Source organism: Cynocephalus volans, chromosome 1, assembly GCF_027409185.1.
Source record: "Cynocephalus volans isolate mCynVol1 chromosome 1, mCynVol1.pri, whole genome shotgun sequence".
NCBI classification, from domain to species: domain Eukaryota; kingdom Metazoa; phylum Chordata; class Mammalia; order Dermoptera; family Cynocephalidae; genus Cynocephalus; species Cynocephalus volans.
This window is the reverse complement of record NC_084460.1, coordinates 144707946-144720873: the sequence shown is the minus strand read 5'-3', so window position 1 is coordinate 144720873 and position 12928 is coordinate 144707946. Positions and strand designations below refer to the sequence as shown.

The 12928-nt window shown below is 40.5% G+C and overlaps 1 pseudogene; it reads left to right on the top strand.

The window, feature by feature from the left end:
- Window positions 1-461: 461 nt before the first annotated feature.
- Window positions 462-1138, top strand: LOC134391115 (large ribosomal subunit protein eL19-like; annotated as a pseudogene).
- The last annotated feature ends 11790 nt before the right edge of the window (window positions 1139-12928 follow it).

The window sequence follows — 12928 nt, the reverse complement described above, 5'->3', positions numbered from 1 at the left end:
TTTTCTGCATCAATTTCTTCAACATTTTAGCATTTCTAAACCACACAACTATATAACACCAATATTGAAATAAATAAAACTCTCCTTCATCCAGTTAGGCTACAGTTTATCAATATCTTAAAAACAAGACACCAGAATTAAAATAAAAACACAACAAAAGTGTGACAGAAATAAAATACAAATATGACAAAATATTAGACAAAAAGTTTCTCAAGTCCTCATTTATCTCTACTACCATGTAGCACCAATTGGATACTTCTGGGAGGCCCAAGGTAAGGACCCATTTGATTAGACTGGGTCCACTCAGACAATCCAGGATAATGTCCCCACCTAAAGGTCACGTCTACAAAGTCCTCTTTGCCATGAATGGCTGGACCTTGAGAACATAAGTCACTGTATGGTTACAACAGGACTAGTATCTCCCGGGATCCGGTCAGTAAAATTGCTTATTGAAAACAATTATAGCCACAAAGCTTCAGAAGGGGATCACCTCCACTGTCCTCCTCTGTGGCAAAAAGATCTGTTTGGACATGATGAGAGCAATGAAATCACCAACACCCACACTCATCAGTGGATTGATCAGAAGCTGGTCAAAGATGGACTAACACGCACAAGCCTATGACTGCTCATTCCTAGGCACGATGCTGGAAAAATACCTTGGCACCCACCCGGAAGAGCAGGCATATGGATGTAGGCAAGCAAAAGGGGACTGTCAATGTTCAAATGCCTGAGAAGGTAACCTGGATGTGGAGGACGAGAATTCTGTGCCAGCTGCTCATAGTCTAAGATTTAAGACACGTTTTTGCAGCCTGTACTTGAAGGTGAAGGGAACATGTTCAAAAACAAGCAGATTCTCATGGAACATCTCCACACGCCAAAGGCCGACAAGGGCCACAAGAAGCTCCTGGCTGACCGAGCTGAGGCCCGCAGGTCTAAGATCAAGGAAGCAGGTAAGCAGCCCCAGGCCAAGAAGGAGATCATCAAGGGAGACCTAGAAATAAAACTCCCCCTCTTTTGTCTGTACATAATGGCCTCAGCAATTATACAGATCAATCATGCAGTAAAATACATCCTGAGAAGGGAAAAAGTGAATTGCATTTGTTTTTCTGTCCACCCTCTGGTCATAGTGAATATTTAAGCAATTAAAAATCTAAGCCTTTTTCACATGAACTTCTATTTAAGAAGATCTCCCTCTCTGTTGATGGGCTGTTGATTTGCCAAACTGAAATATAGGCTGTTATGCTTATTTTTAAATACATTTCATCATAACAACTTCAGCCAATTTGATTTAACCTGTTCAGTTCTATAGACACTTGGTTCTGTCATTCAGCATGCTCACTAGTCCTTTCAGATCTGTGACATTTGTAAATCTGATTATGTATAAAACTCTTCATCCAAATCCTTGACTTAAAAAAGAAAAAAAAGGAAAACAGGACATGGTTGAGTACGATGTCTTGTATGGTGTCACCAGAAACTTTAAAGTTGTTCCCAAACCAATAAATGCTCTTTTTTGGTTTTCAGATGCCAATTGGCCTAACTATATTATCACCCAGTATAAATTTCTGCACCTTACCACCAAGATATCATAAGTCTTTAACTGCATTTTGGCATTTTTCGCCAATATTCTTTAAACATTACCATTGCTTCCTAAGTCACTTCTAGAAGTCATATTTCAACCAAAGGATAAAGCTCACCTAGACCTATATGTTTATTGATTTAAATTATCTAGGTGCTCTTTTTGTTACTACTCTCTCTGACTTCCCTACTACTTCCTACTTCCCTACTACTCTATTTATGTTTCTCTATTAATATTTGAGTTTTGTTTACATATGCTTCTCTTTGATGTACAACTTTAGTTGTTCTGTTTTTTCTTTGTCCTTGGTTAACATTGCACTTTTGTCCTATTAGTATGTTTCTCTCTCTCCCTATCTTGTTCTTTTTGGTCAAAAACTTCTCCCTCTCCTAACACCATGTACTTCTCTCTGCCAAACTCTTTGTTGGTCTTAGCTTTAAAAATGCATATATATTCATAAATCCCAATGTACATCAAAGTTTATATTTCCTGATATTCTTTTACATTTTCATTCCCCTCATGTATTTATCTTCCATCTTTTTGTTTGCCACTTGAATATTTACTGATTTACTTATTTATTCATAGCAAATGGACATCTATTGACTACCTACAGTGTCCTGGTTGATGCTAGATGGTAGATGTTGGTGATACCAAGTCATGACACAGTAACAGCCGTTAGAGCTCATAAACTAGTGGAGAAGACTGATAGGTAAGCATGCAGTTACAAAGGTGTGGAAAGAATTACTATAACCAAGACAGTAAACATCAGAAAACATGTTCTAGATTATATACTAGCTGTGGTAAGTCTGGAAGTAGAGGCTGCTTGTGGAGAGACCAGAATATGTATGCAGGCACATGGATTTCTGCAGATGCCATCTCTCTTTCTCTCACCAGAATCACCTGTGACATTTCTAGTTTTTAAGGCCTACCATTCCTTCAAGTTGTCCTAATAAATTACTTCATTCATTCACTCTTTCATTCACAAGCATTTATTAAAGACCCAGTCAGTGCCCAGTATTGTGTTAAATGCAGTCTTCCCTTTCAAAGACATTTACCATGTAATTCATTGCTTTCTCCCAAAATTTTTAGGAACTTTTGAAATCTGCTTTCCCAAAATCAAAGTACTAGGCTGTCTGCCCATTGTTTCTTCCTTGACGATCAACAACTTTAAATTTTTAGGGTCTTCTTTACTTTCAAACTGTTCACATCAATGTAATTTATTGGGTGGCTTTTATGGGCAAGGAACCATATTAAATGCTTTGGGAGACACAAAGATGACTCAGATTCAGGCACTTTCCTCATGAAGCTTATGAACTAATAGGGGAAATGCGTACAAAGAACACAATAAAAGAATATAAATGCTGTTCTAAAGATATTTTTAAAACATTTCTTGATTAAAATTAAGTCCAAAAAGCAACCCCTTGTCTCTTCCTTCATCACTAGAGAGGTAAGGTGAAGTACCATTTTAAATACAGAAAGTTTGGATTAAATTTAAAAACTTTTTAAGAGGAGTTGTGTATAGTCTGTTTCTGTTGCTTAGAACAAAATACCTGGAACTGGGTAATTTATAAAGAAAACAAAATTTATTGCTTATAGTTTCTGAGGTTGGAAAGTCCAAAGTCCAAAGAACAGATCTGGTGGTGGCAGCCGTGACCCAGGGGTCGCACATTGCAAGATGGTGGAAGCAGAAAGAGGTTAACCTCTCATGTGCTCTTCTTTTAAAGCCCTCAGAACCATGCCCCTGACCACTATTTTTAATCCATTCATTACGTCAGAGTTCTACAAACTAATCACCTCTTCAAGGTTCCACTTTTCTACCATCATAAGATTTCCCACCCTCAACAGTTACAATGGGAATTAAGCTTCTAATACACAAACTTCGGGGACACGGTTCAGTCGATTCACAGCATTCCACCCCTGGCCCTCAAAGTTCATGTCCCTTTCACAGGTAAACATATTCAGTCCATCCCCAAAGTCTTAATTTGTTCATCTCAAAAGCCCAAAGTTCAAAGTCCCTACTGTGAATTCAAAACGAGTTATCTACTTCCAAGATACAATGGTGGGAAAAGCATAGTGTACATATTCCCATTCAAAATGGGAGAAATAAGCTGAAAGAAAGGTGTAATAAGTCCCAAACAAGTCTGAAAACCAAGAGGACAGGCATTAAATCTCAAAGCTGGCAAATCATGTACCTTGACTCCATGTTCAGCCTCCTCTGTACAATGCTGAGAGGGTTGGGTCACCAAGTCCTCGGGCAGCTCTGCTTCTGTGACTTTCCTGGTCTCAGGTGATGCTTTAGCTCTCGCAGGCTGGTGTTGCACATTGGTAGGTTCACAATTCTGCAATCTCTATGGCAGTCTTGCTCTCACAGCTCCAGTAGGCATGGTGCTAATGAGGTTTCTCTGCTGAAGCTCTGACCCCATGTTTCCACTCAGCATTGCTCTAGCAAAGGCTCTATGTGGTGACTCCACCCTCATAAAAGATCTCTTCAGGGTCCCCAAGCTTTTCCATACATCCTTTGAAATTGGGGTGGAGGCTCCCAAGCCTCCACATTCTGTGAGCCTGAAAATTTACCATCATGTGGACACTGCCAAGCCTTCTAGATTGTATTTTTCAAAGCTGCAGGTCCAGCCACACCTGGGGCCAATTTAGCCATAGCTATAGCAGCAGAAGCAGCTGAGGTGCTGGTGTGGGGAGCAGCATCCTGAGGTGGTCCTGGACAGCAAGCTCATGGAGGATGCCTCAGGCCTATTCACCAAGACCATTCTGTCTCCCTAGGCCTCTGGGCCTGTAATGGAAGGGTTGGCCCCAGAGGCTTCTGCAATGCCTTTAGAGCCCTTTTCCCCTTCTCTTGATAATTCCTTTCTTTTGTACTAATCTTCTTAGTACCATTGCATTTTCCTCCTGAAAACGTTCTCTGCTTCTCTACCACATGGCCAGGCTGCAAATTTTTCAAATCTTTATGCTCTACTTCCCTTTTAAATTCTGGCATTAGGTCATGCCTTTGCCACCAAAACTAGCATAGGCTGTTACCTGTAGCCATGCAGCTTCCTTAATGCTTTGCTGCTTAGAAATTTCTTCCACCCAATACTGGGTCAGCATCTTTAAGTTCCATATTCCACAAAACTTATGGACATGAACAGAATGCAGCCAAGTTCCTCACCAGTTCATAGCAAGGGCGATATTTGCCCCAATTTCCAATAAGAGTTGTATAATTTTTTAAAAGTGCTCTAGTATTTCCAGCACACTCCAAGGGAGAAGATGCATGGAAGTAAGATAGCCAATCTGATCATATCCCATAATTCAAAGGCCAATTTATCAGGTTACCAGAATGTAATAATAGTATTATTGTTACAGGTAACATCATTAGCCCATCTTGTTCCAATGCAAGCTGCTGAATATTTCTGTACCCTACAGCTCTATGATCACAAGTTTGTGCCTGTGTTAGCAAGAAAACTACAAGCTGCCAGCTCTTTCTTGTGTAGATGAGAAACAGCGTTGCTCTTTAAAGCAGACCCCTCCTTAAGTAACCACCCTTTTTGCCTTTGTGCGTAGATGTGATAAAGGCCCTTACCCAAAGCTTGTTTAAAATTATGTCTGTATGAAAAGTTTTATTTCTTGCTATAACTTGCATATTTTAGCTTCTGTAAACCAGCTATGCTTGCTCTTGCCTGTGCGCCTTGTAGGATGTCTCTAGTTGACGGCTCAGGGTTAAATACGAATAACATCATTTTGCAAAAACATCTATTTTGGTTCATTTCAAGGATAATAGGGAGGGGAACAGAATGGTCAGAAAGTCCTGACCAAGGACTGTCAGAGAGTCCCTGAGTCCCTGAGTGCCTGCCAAACGTTAACCGCAAAAATTAGCTTATGTACACAAGACTTGCTTGCATTGGCTAAAAACAAAACAAGCAATCACCCGATCGCGTCCAACTAAGCATAAAAACCGAAAGTAAATCAGGCTGGGCACCGCAGCTTGAATTGGCTGCTGCGGTCCCGGCCGGAATAAATCTTTAAAACTCCCTTCGGAGTGTGTCTCTTTTGAAACTCGGCTATAACATTATGAATCAAATTACATTTTAAAATATATTGGATCTAATATGAAAGCCATAGGCTTCCACTTTCTACATTATATCTTTCTGTAATATTGGAATACTTTATAATGATCATGTATTACATTTGTAATTAGAAAAAATGAATACATCATAAATTCACATGTGGAGCTTCTATTAAGAAAAGGCATTGTGCTTATTCTCTAGAAAGGTAACAGTTTCCTTTTGCAAAATGAAAAAATATATATGACGATAAAAGTTTTAAAAATATGAAGAATAGAAAAAAGAAAAAAATTACCTATAAGTCTACCATATTAGCACAACTGTTACTGATGCTCATGATGTGTTTCTTTCCATTCTTTTTTTTTTTTTTTTCTGTATATTGGTGAGGTTGTTTTAAAGTGATTAGATAGCAATATTTCTTTATAATATCTGTAAGAAAATAATCTAAGTGATTCATTTTCAGAAATGTCTTATCTAAGGGTGTTTTAACTGATTCAGGCCTGCCTAAAAGTTGTCTGACTGGTCCAGCCCATTCTTGGAGGTTCTCTGAACAGATACAGCTCTCATTGAGATGCTAATTAGTTACTAGCCACTATTGTTTTCTTCGAACAGATAGAGCTGTCCTTGAGATGATAATTAGTTATTAGACCCCATTGTTTTCTTCATTCTCTGATGTTCGTCCCTTCTCAGGACTTAAGTGGGCCTTTTCTGCAAGCTTGCCCCGAGCCCCCAGACAAAGAAATTTCTAACAAAGGGTAATAAATCTTAGCATTGTCGGGGAAGATTGTGCACCTCGTACTCAGCAATGAGGAACTGGGGGGAGGGACTAGTGTACTAGGGAATAAATTGCTTGCTACAGCCCTTTTCCGTGTGCCTGTCCCATTCACAAACACCTGGGCTTGCAAGGCAGTTATTAAAGTCTTGCTTCACTGTACCTCACATCTCCATGTCCATCCTTTGGCATTGCAGGGATGAGGACATTTCTCACAATATCTAACCACAAGAACAGGAATATTTTCTTCATATGCATCCAGTTCTGTGTTTCAGCCCAAATGGGATGGTAGAATCATAGAATGTTTACATGAAGGGATCTTATAGATCATCCTGTAATGCCCAAACTTTCATAACGTCTCCCACTAAGTAAAATCTATCTATATCTTCTAGATTTACTCTCTTATATATTGGATCACATTAACAGTAATAATCCAGATTTTACTGGCATTTGTCCTCACCTGCTCACATAGGGACCTAATGTCCTAAAAAGTTTCCCCAAATTTAGGGGGAATTTGGGTAATGTATTACATGTACTATGAGCAAAACCAGTTAACCATCTGGTCAGTTACCATTTTCTTTCCTCTTTGCCTGTTCCAACCTTCATATGCTAGACATTGCAGAGTGCCCCAGCACTGCCACCTCCCCCCAGTGCTGCTTTGGAGGCCCCGGAAGCTCCAACATGCCAAGGCAGTGCAGTGGTCTGTGCAGAAGCAGCATAGAATGTCCCCTTTTCCTCTCCTGTTAGAAGGTTCACCAGCAGTGCCATTTCTGTCTCAATTTTTACTGAAATAGCTTTTTAAAAATGTACTTAAACCCTTGCTACTAAAATTGTAGTTTATGGACCAGCACCATTTGGCAGCATTGTTAGAAAGGCAGAATCTCCAGGCCCCACTAATCATGACCTGAATTTTAACAAAAGCCTCAGGTAATTCATATGCAAATTCCAGTTTGAAAAGCACCTCTCCCTAGGACCAAGGCACGAATTCTACTGAAGACAAGGGCAGTGGTGGGTCAGGAAACAAAAGTGACAACATAGACTATTTTAATAATCATCCCTTCCCTGTGATGACCTTATCTTTGTGACTGATTGGCTCCTTCTCTTAGGAGGGGTTCTCCATCCAGAAGCTGCCTCACTCCCCACTGCCTCATAGAGACAGACTTTTGGTGACCTGCCACTTCTACTTCACTTCAACCAGACATGGCTTAGACTCAACATAGGAATCCACCAGATTTATGGGAAATTTTACACTTTACTTACATGTAAAATATATTTTTATTTAGTCAACATTGATTCAGCACATATTATCTACAAAACACTCCACATGAGCTGTAGGAATACCAAAATAAGTAAAACAATCTCTGCCCTCAAAGGAGGCGAATGGAGTAGGTGTATGATGGGGCAGGTAGGGACCTTTGGGAGACTGTTTGAGGAAGGATCCAAAAGGTTCCCAACCAGAGCAGTCCTACTGTAGTTTGGAGAAACCACTATCACATCTTGTATCTACAGCCCGTGTGTGCCTGTTTTCCAGGTGGAATGTCTTTCTTCTAGTTCCATTTCTCTACATTCTTGCCTGCCTTTTAAGGTCAATATAAAATGCCAACTTATCAATGAAATCTGCCCTAATTCCCTCAGCTGATGTGATTTTGACACTTCCCATCCTATCCTACCTTAAGACCAATTACGTGTGTTGAAGCCTTATGAAGGAGAAGAGGGGAATATAGGGTCTTACAGGCGAAAGAAATGTATTTTAGCCAGTCTTAGATTCTCTATGGGACCTAGAGTGCTGTGCCATAATCATTTTTGAGGAAAAGAAAAAATGTAAAGGTAACACCTCCATTCTATTAATGCATCACTACTCAGGAAGTACTCCAGCCTTCTCAAACCACAGCCAGAGGGAAGGTGAGAGAGAACACTGAACACTGATTGGGATAGCTAGAGGATTTCCCACCCTTTCCTCTGGTCAGACTGGTTTTTTCATCTAGAAACAGTGTCCTCTTTGGTAGATTGGTAACCGTTAATCTCAGCTGAACAGAATTTCATCTTGTTGTTTTAAGAAGTGGGCCAGCTATTTGCCTATTAGTATTTAAGAAGTCTTAAATTAAGTGTTACCCTTAGCGGGTAACACTTCTTATGGCTATATTTCCCTGAAGCTAAGATGGAATACCAGTTCCAGGGCTTCCTTTCTGAAGAGTGTAGACTTGCTATTAACCGGGGAGCATCTCACCAGCTGCATGTCAGTGATGCGTATCTATCTGTCCAAGGTTCATATGGGTTCTTGAGTAACTGCAAGGGAGATTTTAGCTCTCATCTGGGTCATGTATCTTCTTTTTCCTTAATGGGGGTTATGGCTATATTTGTAGTCTGATACTAGATGAAGATTCAGTGGCTAGGAAACTGCCACTCTGTAGCCCAATGACTTAGAGCTGTGACTGCAAACTATGGGCTAGGACAGGAAAAATCACAGTTCTTTCCAGTGGGTTCTCAAAATTGTGTGGGCAAACACTGCTGGCAGACTGAATAAACAATTATACATCCATATGTTATTTTCTAATTAATGTAGATGTGTTAAGATTTATGAAATAGATTGACTTTAAGATGTCACTTAATTTTTGCTGGACTTCTCACGTATCTACACAATTAACGGATATAGGTGCTAGCATGTAGGTTCACAAATCTGATCCTTAAAGAGGCCATAATATCCAGAGATTAGGCACCAGCATACTGGAATATGGTGGCTGCTCTTTGAGGTAACCTGAGTTCAGGGAGAGAACCAGGGCCTTCTAAAATGTCAAAGGACAAACAGAACACTCAAAAGTTTCTAAAGGCCTCTTTCTGGACAACCACTGAAATACAGTGAGTTTTTTGTGAGATTTCAGTCCTAAAGATTAGCTTCTCTCACCTCCAATCTTCCCCACTTTCACCTCTCTTCCAGACCTGTTATTACAATGAAGAGATGGGAATGCCTCCTTTTGCCACATTCTTCAAGGAGCAGGCTGAAGACAAGAGGGAGCATGCAAAGCAGTTCCTAAGATATCTAAAAAAACGAGAGGGTACTGTCTGCCTTCCAGTTGTTAAGGTGATTGCATAACTTTGTTATAAGGACCTCCAAGGGGGCCTTTGCCAGGTCCTGAGAATTAAAATTATTAGTTGCTTCCTTACTTGTTAGGTTACTCATATTCCTACATGAGCTTCTTAAAAACTGACTTTGAAGGCAAGTGTCAGTATCATTTTTGGTAAATTTTAGTCACTAAATGTTTCTTTGGTTTTTCTCAGTGAGCTATACAAAGTGTGGTCTCTGCATCAGCAGCACCCAGGGACTCATTAGAAATGCAAATGTTAATGAGTCCCTACTCATTAACACCCACTCCAGACCTACAAATCAGATTCTCTGTGGGTGGGTTCCAAGGATCTATGTCTTAGCAAGCTCTCCAGGTGATGCTAATGCTGTGTATAGTTTGAGAAGTACAACTCTAATGACTTCTTCCCAGAGCTGTTAGCATTCTATTTCAGACCATTAATCTAATTCAGGCATACATAAATACTTGAGTATTTAGTATGGCTGTTTCTTCACTGTAGTGAAACATTTTTTTCCGCTGGGACAGACACTACAAAGAAACAATCTGAACCTTAGTTGGGAGTAGTACATCCAGGAGCATCACTACTCATCTAAAGGGGTTCTTTTACTTCTCTTTACGAAGCTGGAGTTAAGTGTCTGCTAATAAAATTGAACGACCATTGTAGAATTCCAAAGCTACTGGAGTAATTGTATATACTCATACCTGTGCTAGTGGTACCCTTGCTTTGTAGAACATTTAAAATCACCTGGGGATCTTTTAAAAATCCTGATGCCAATGTTGCACTGTTAAGGTCAGTACTGACCTTAACAGCACACCTACCAATTAAGTGAGAGTGCCTGCAGTTGAAAGCCAGGCATCACTATTTAAGATTCTCAGATAATTCTATTGCACCACAAAGTTTGGAAGCCACTAGACCATGCAAACCTAGTCAAAATCCTACACAGGAAGTAGGATGTAACAAAACTGTGCCTGAGGTAGAAAAATAACTCTATTTCTCTTCAGTTGAGGCCCAGTATAGACAACGGGGGAACTGGCATACAAGTCCTAAACTCTTCTCTGCAGATGGAGAATATATTAAGTAATGTCCTGCAAGACCTAAAGATCTCGGCTTCTGAGAATAGAGAAAGTGACGTAAGTAATTAACTGGTTTTGACAAATGGTATCATCTTTCATTTCTGGATTCTGATTTGCTTCTGAAAAATGGGGAAATGGGCCCAAGGCAGTGAATCATACAACATGTGCTTATTTCCCTCCAAAGAAGTATGGGAACTCATTTGTAGGGGTGGCTTGGGAGTAGGAGGATAAGTGTCCTAGCAGGGAAGAATGAATCTCGATACAAGATGGAAAAGTCTTCCCAGGAATCATGCACTACGGAAAATTAAACAAAATAATGGTGCTGTTGCTGGCTTGTAAATCTCCTAGACCAGAAATGCTTAAGCTTTATTGGGCACCAGAATCACTTGGAGGGCTTACTACAAAAACTGTTGGGCTGCACCCTCAGAGTTTTTGTTTGGGCTGGTTTTGTATGGGATCCAAGAATCTGCATTTCTAACAAGTTTCCAGGTGATGATGCTGCTGGCTGAAGGCCACCGTTCAAGAACCACTGTCCTAGACTATCACTGCAAAAGTAGATGTTAGTGGTGACCGATTTTTCTACAGACTTCTCTGATGTCTTCCTAGTTATCAGTGAACACCCTACCTCAAAGTGGCAACTTCTTTCTCACCAACTCCCTAGCTTCTCAGGAAGTCAAAGCAAATGCCCTAGGACAAAAGTTCTCAACCCCAGATGAATATTGGACTCACTGAGGAGCTCTAAATAGGTGCAAGTGCCTGAGCCCTATGCCAGACCACTTAAGTCTAAATCTTTGGGAATAGGGTCTGGGCAGCTACTCAAAGTCTCCAGATGATTCACATAAACAGAACTGAAAACCATGACAGTAGTACCTTGTTACTTAGCGTTCTCATCAAAAATACAAGTTACTTAACCCTCCTACTCTTTGAAAATGGATGCTTGTCTTTCACCTGGAGGTCTTGAAGGTCTTAGATCAGTGCTCTTGGAACTTCAATATGAATATTAAATCACCTAATCCTTTCTTAAAATGCAGTGTAGGTCTGGGGTGGAACCTGAGATTCTGCATTTCCCAGGACTGCTGGTCCATGGGCCACAATTTGGATATGCTGCCTCTAGTGTGGGTTTTTCCCTGTTTTATTTCTATAGCTCTTAAACTTCATGGTGGAGTTCCTGGATAAACAGACAAAGAACAAAGATTATCTGGAATACCATCTTGCCCACCAGAAAAAATTATAAGAGCTGATCCAACAGGAAGGTCTGTCTGAAAAACCTGCTGAGGCCTCAGGTGAAGATGAAGCAGGAGTAAGGATAGGGCTGACAGGCGAGATGCCATTTTGTTGTCCGCACCAAGAACCTAGCAGGAGTCTACATGCTGGAAATGCAGCAGAGACCCCGGGGGCAGCAGACCACATCATGTTCCAGGAAACAACAGGGAGAGCAGGAGTTAAAGATAAACCCTAAAAACCCTCCTGTATGTCCCCTTCCCACAAGCATGTCATTACCCACCATTGCTTAACCCCGTTGTGTAAGCATTCTTCTACAGGCCTCAAGGAAACAATGGGGCCCCCACCTGCTGAGGCTGAAAATAGAACGCCTTGTGTCCAACTGATGAAGACCTCAATTGTGAAACTGGAGATCCCATCTTCTTTCCCAAGCTCCTTACCAAGATCTTTTGCCTTTAAAAACCCCTTGCACTGAATTGTCAGGGAGCAACAGTTCTCTTTCGTGTTGACTCCGTTGTGCACAAGCTGTCTTTCGATAAACTTAGCTTTCTCACTCTCACTGTGGGTTCAGTGTTCACTTCCATGACATTGACTCCCAAAGAACCTAGCATCTTAAGTCCAGTAACAAAGAGACATAACTTCTGGAAGGCAACAGAGCAAGTCTTCCTATTGAAGGTCCCCAAATCAGCTGCTTAAGAGTCTTGATTATTTCCATTTGCCTGAAGATGGCTTTCCTTTTTTAGTTTCCTCATTGCTGTGCATGCAAATAAATCCGTTTTGCATTATAACTATATGTAAAAAAAGATTGCTACTGGAGCACTAGAAAAATTAGTGCCATCCATGGGGAACTGGTGAAAGCTTCCTGTGAGACAGTGGGTGAGTTAAACTTTGGAAGAAAAAATCTTCCCCTCCTCTCCCCTATAGCCCCAATAATGGCCAGATAACAGAGTGAGGATTTGGTAAATTTAACCAGTACAAGTGGATATAGTAGAAATTAAGTGATAAAACCATAAGTCTCAATAATACTCCTTCCTCATTTGTATATGTACTTTAAGTTTCCAAAATAGTAGGGTTTTCTTCAGATTAAATGCAAAGCTATGCTTGAAAACAAGAGTTCTTGATCTAGAAAGGGTGACTCTCACCTGAAAGATGT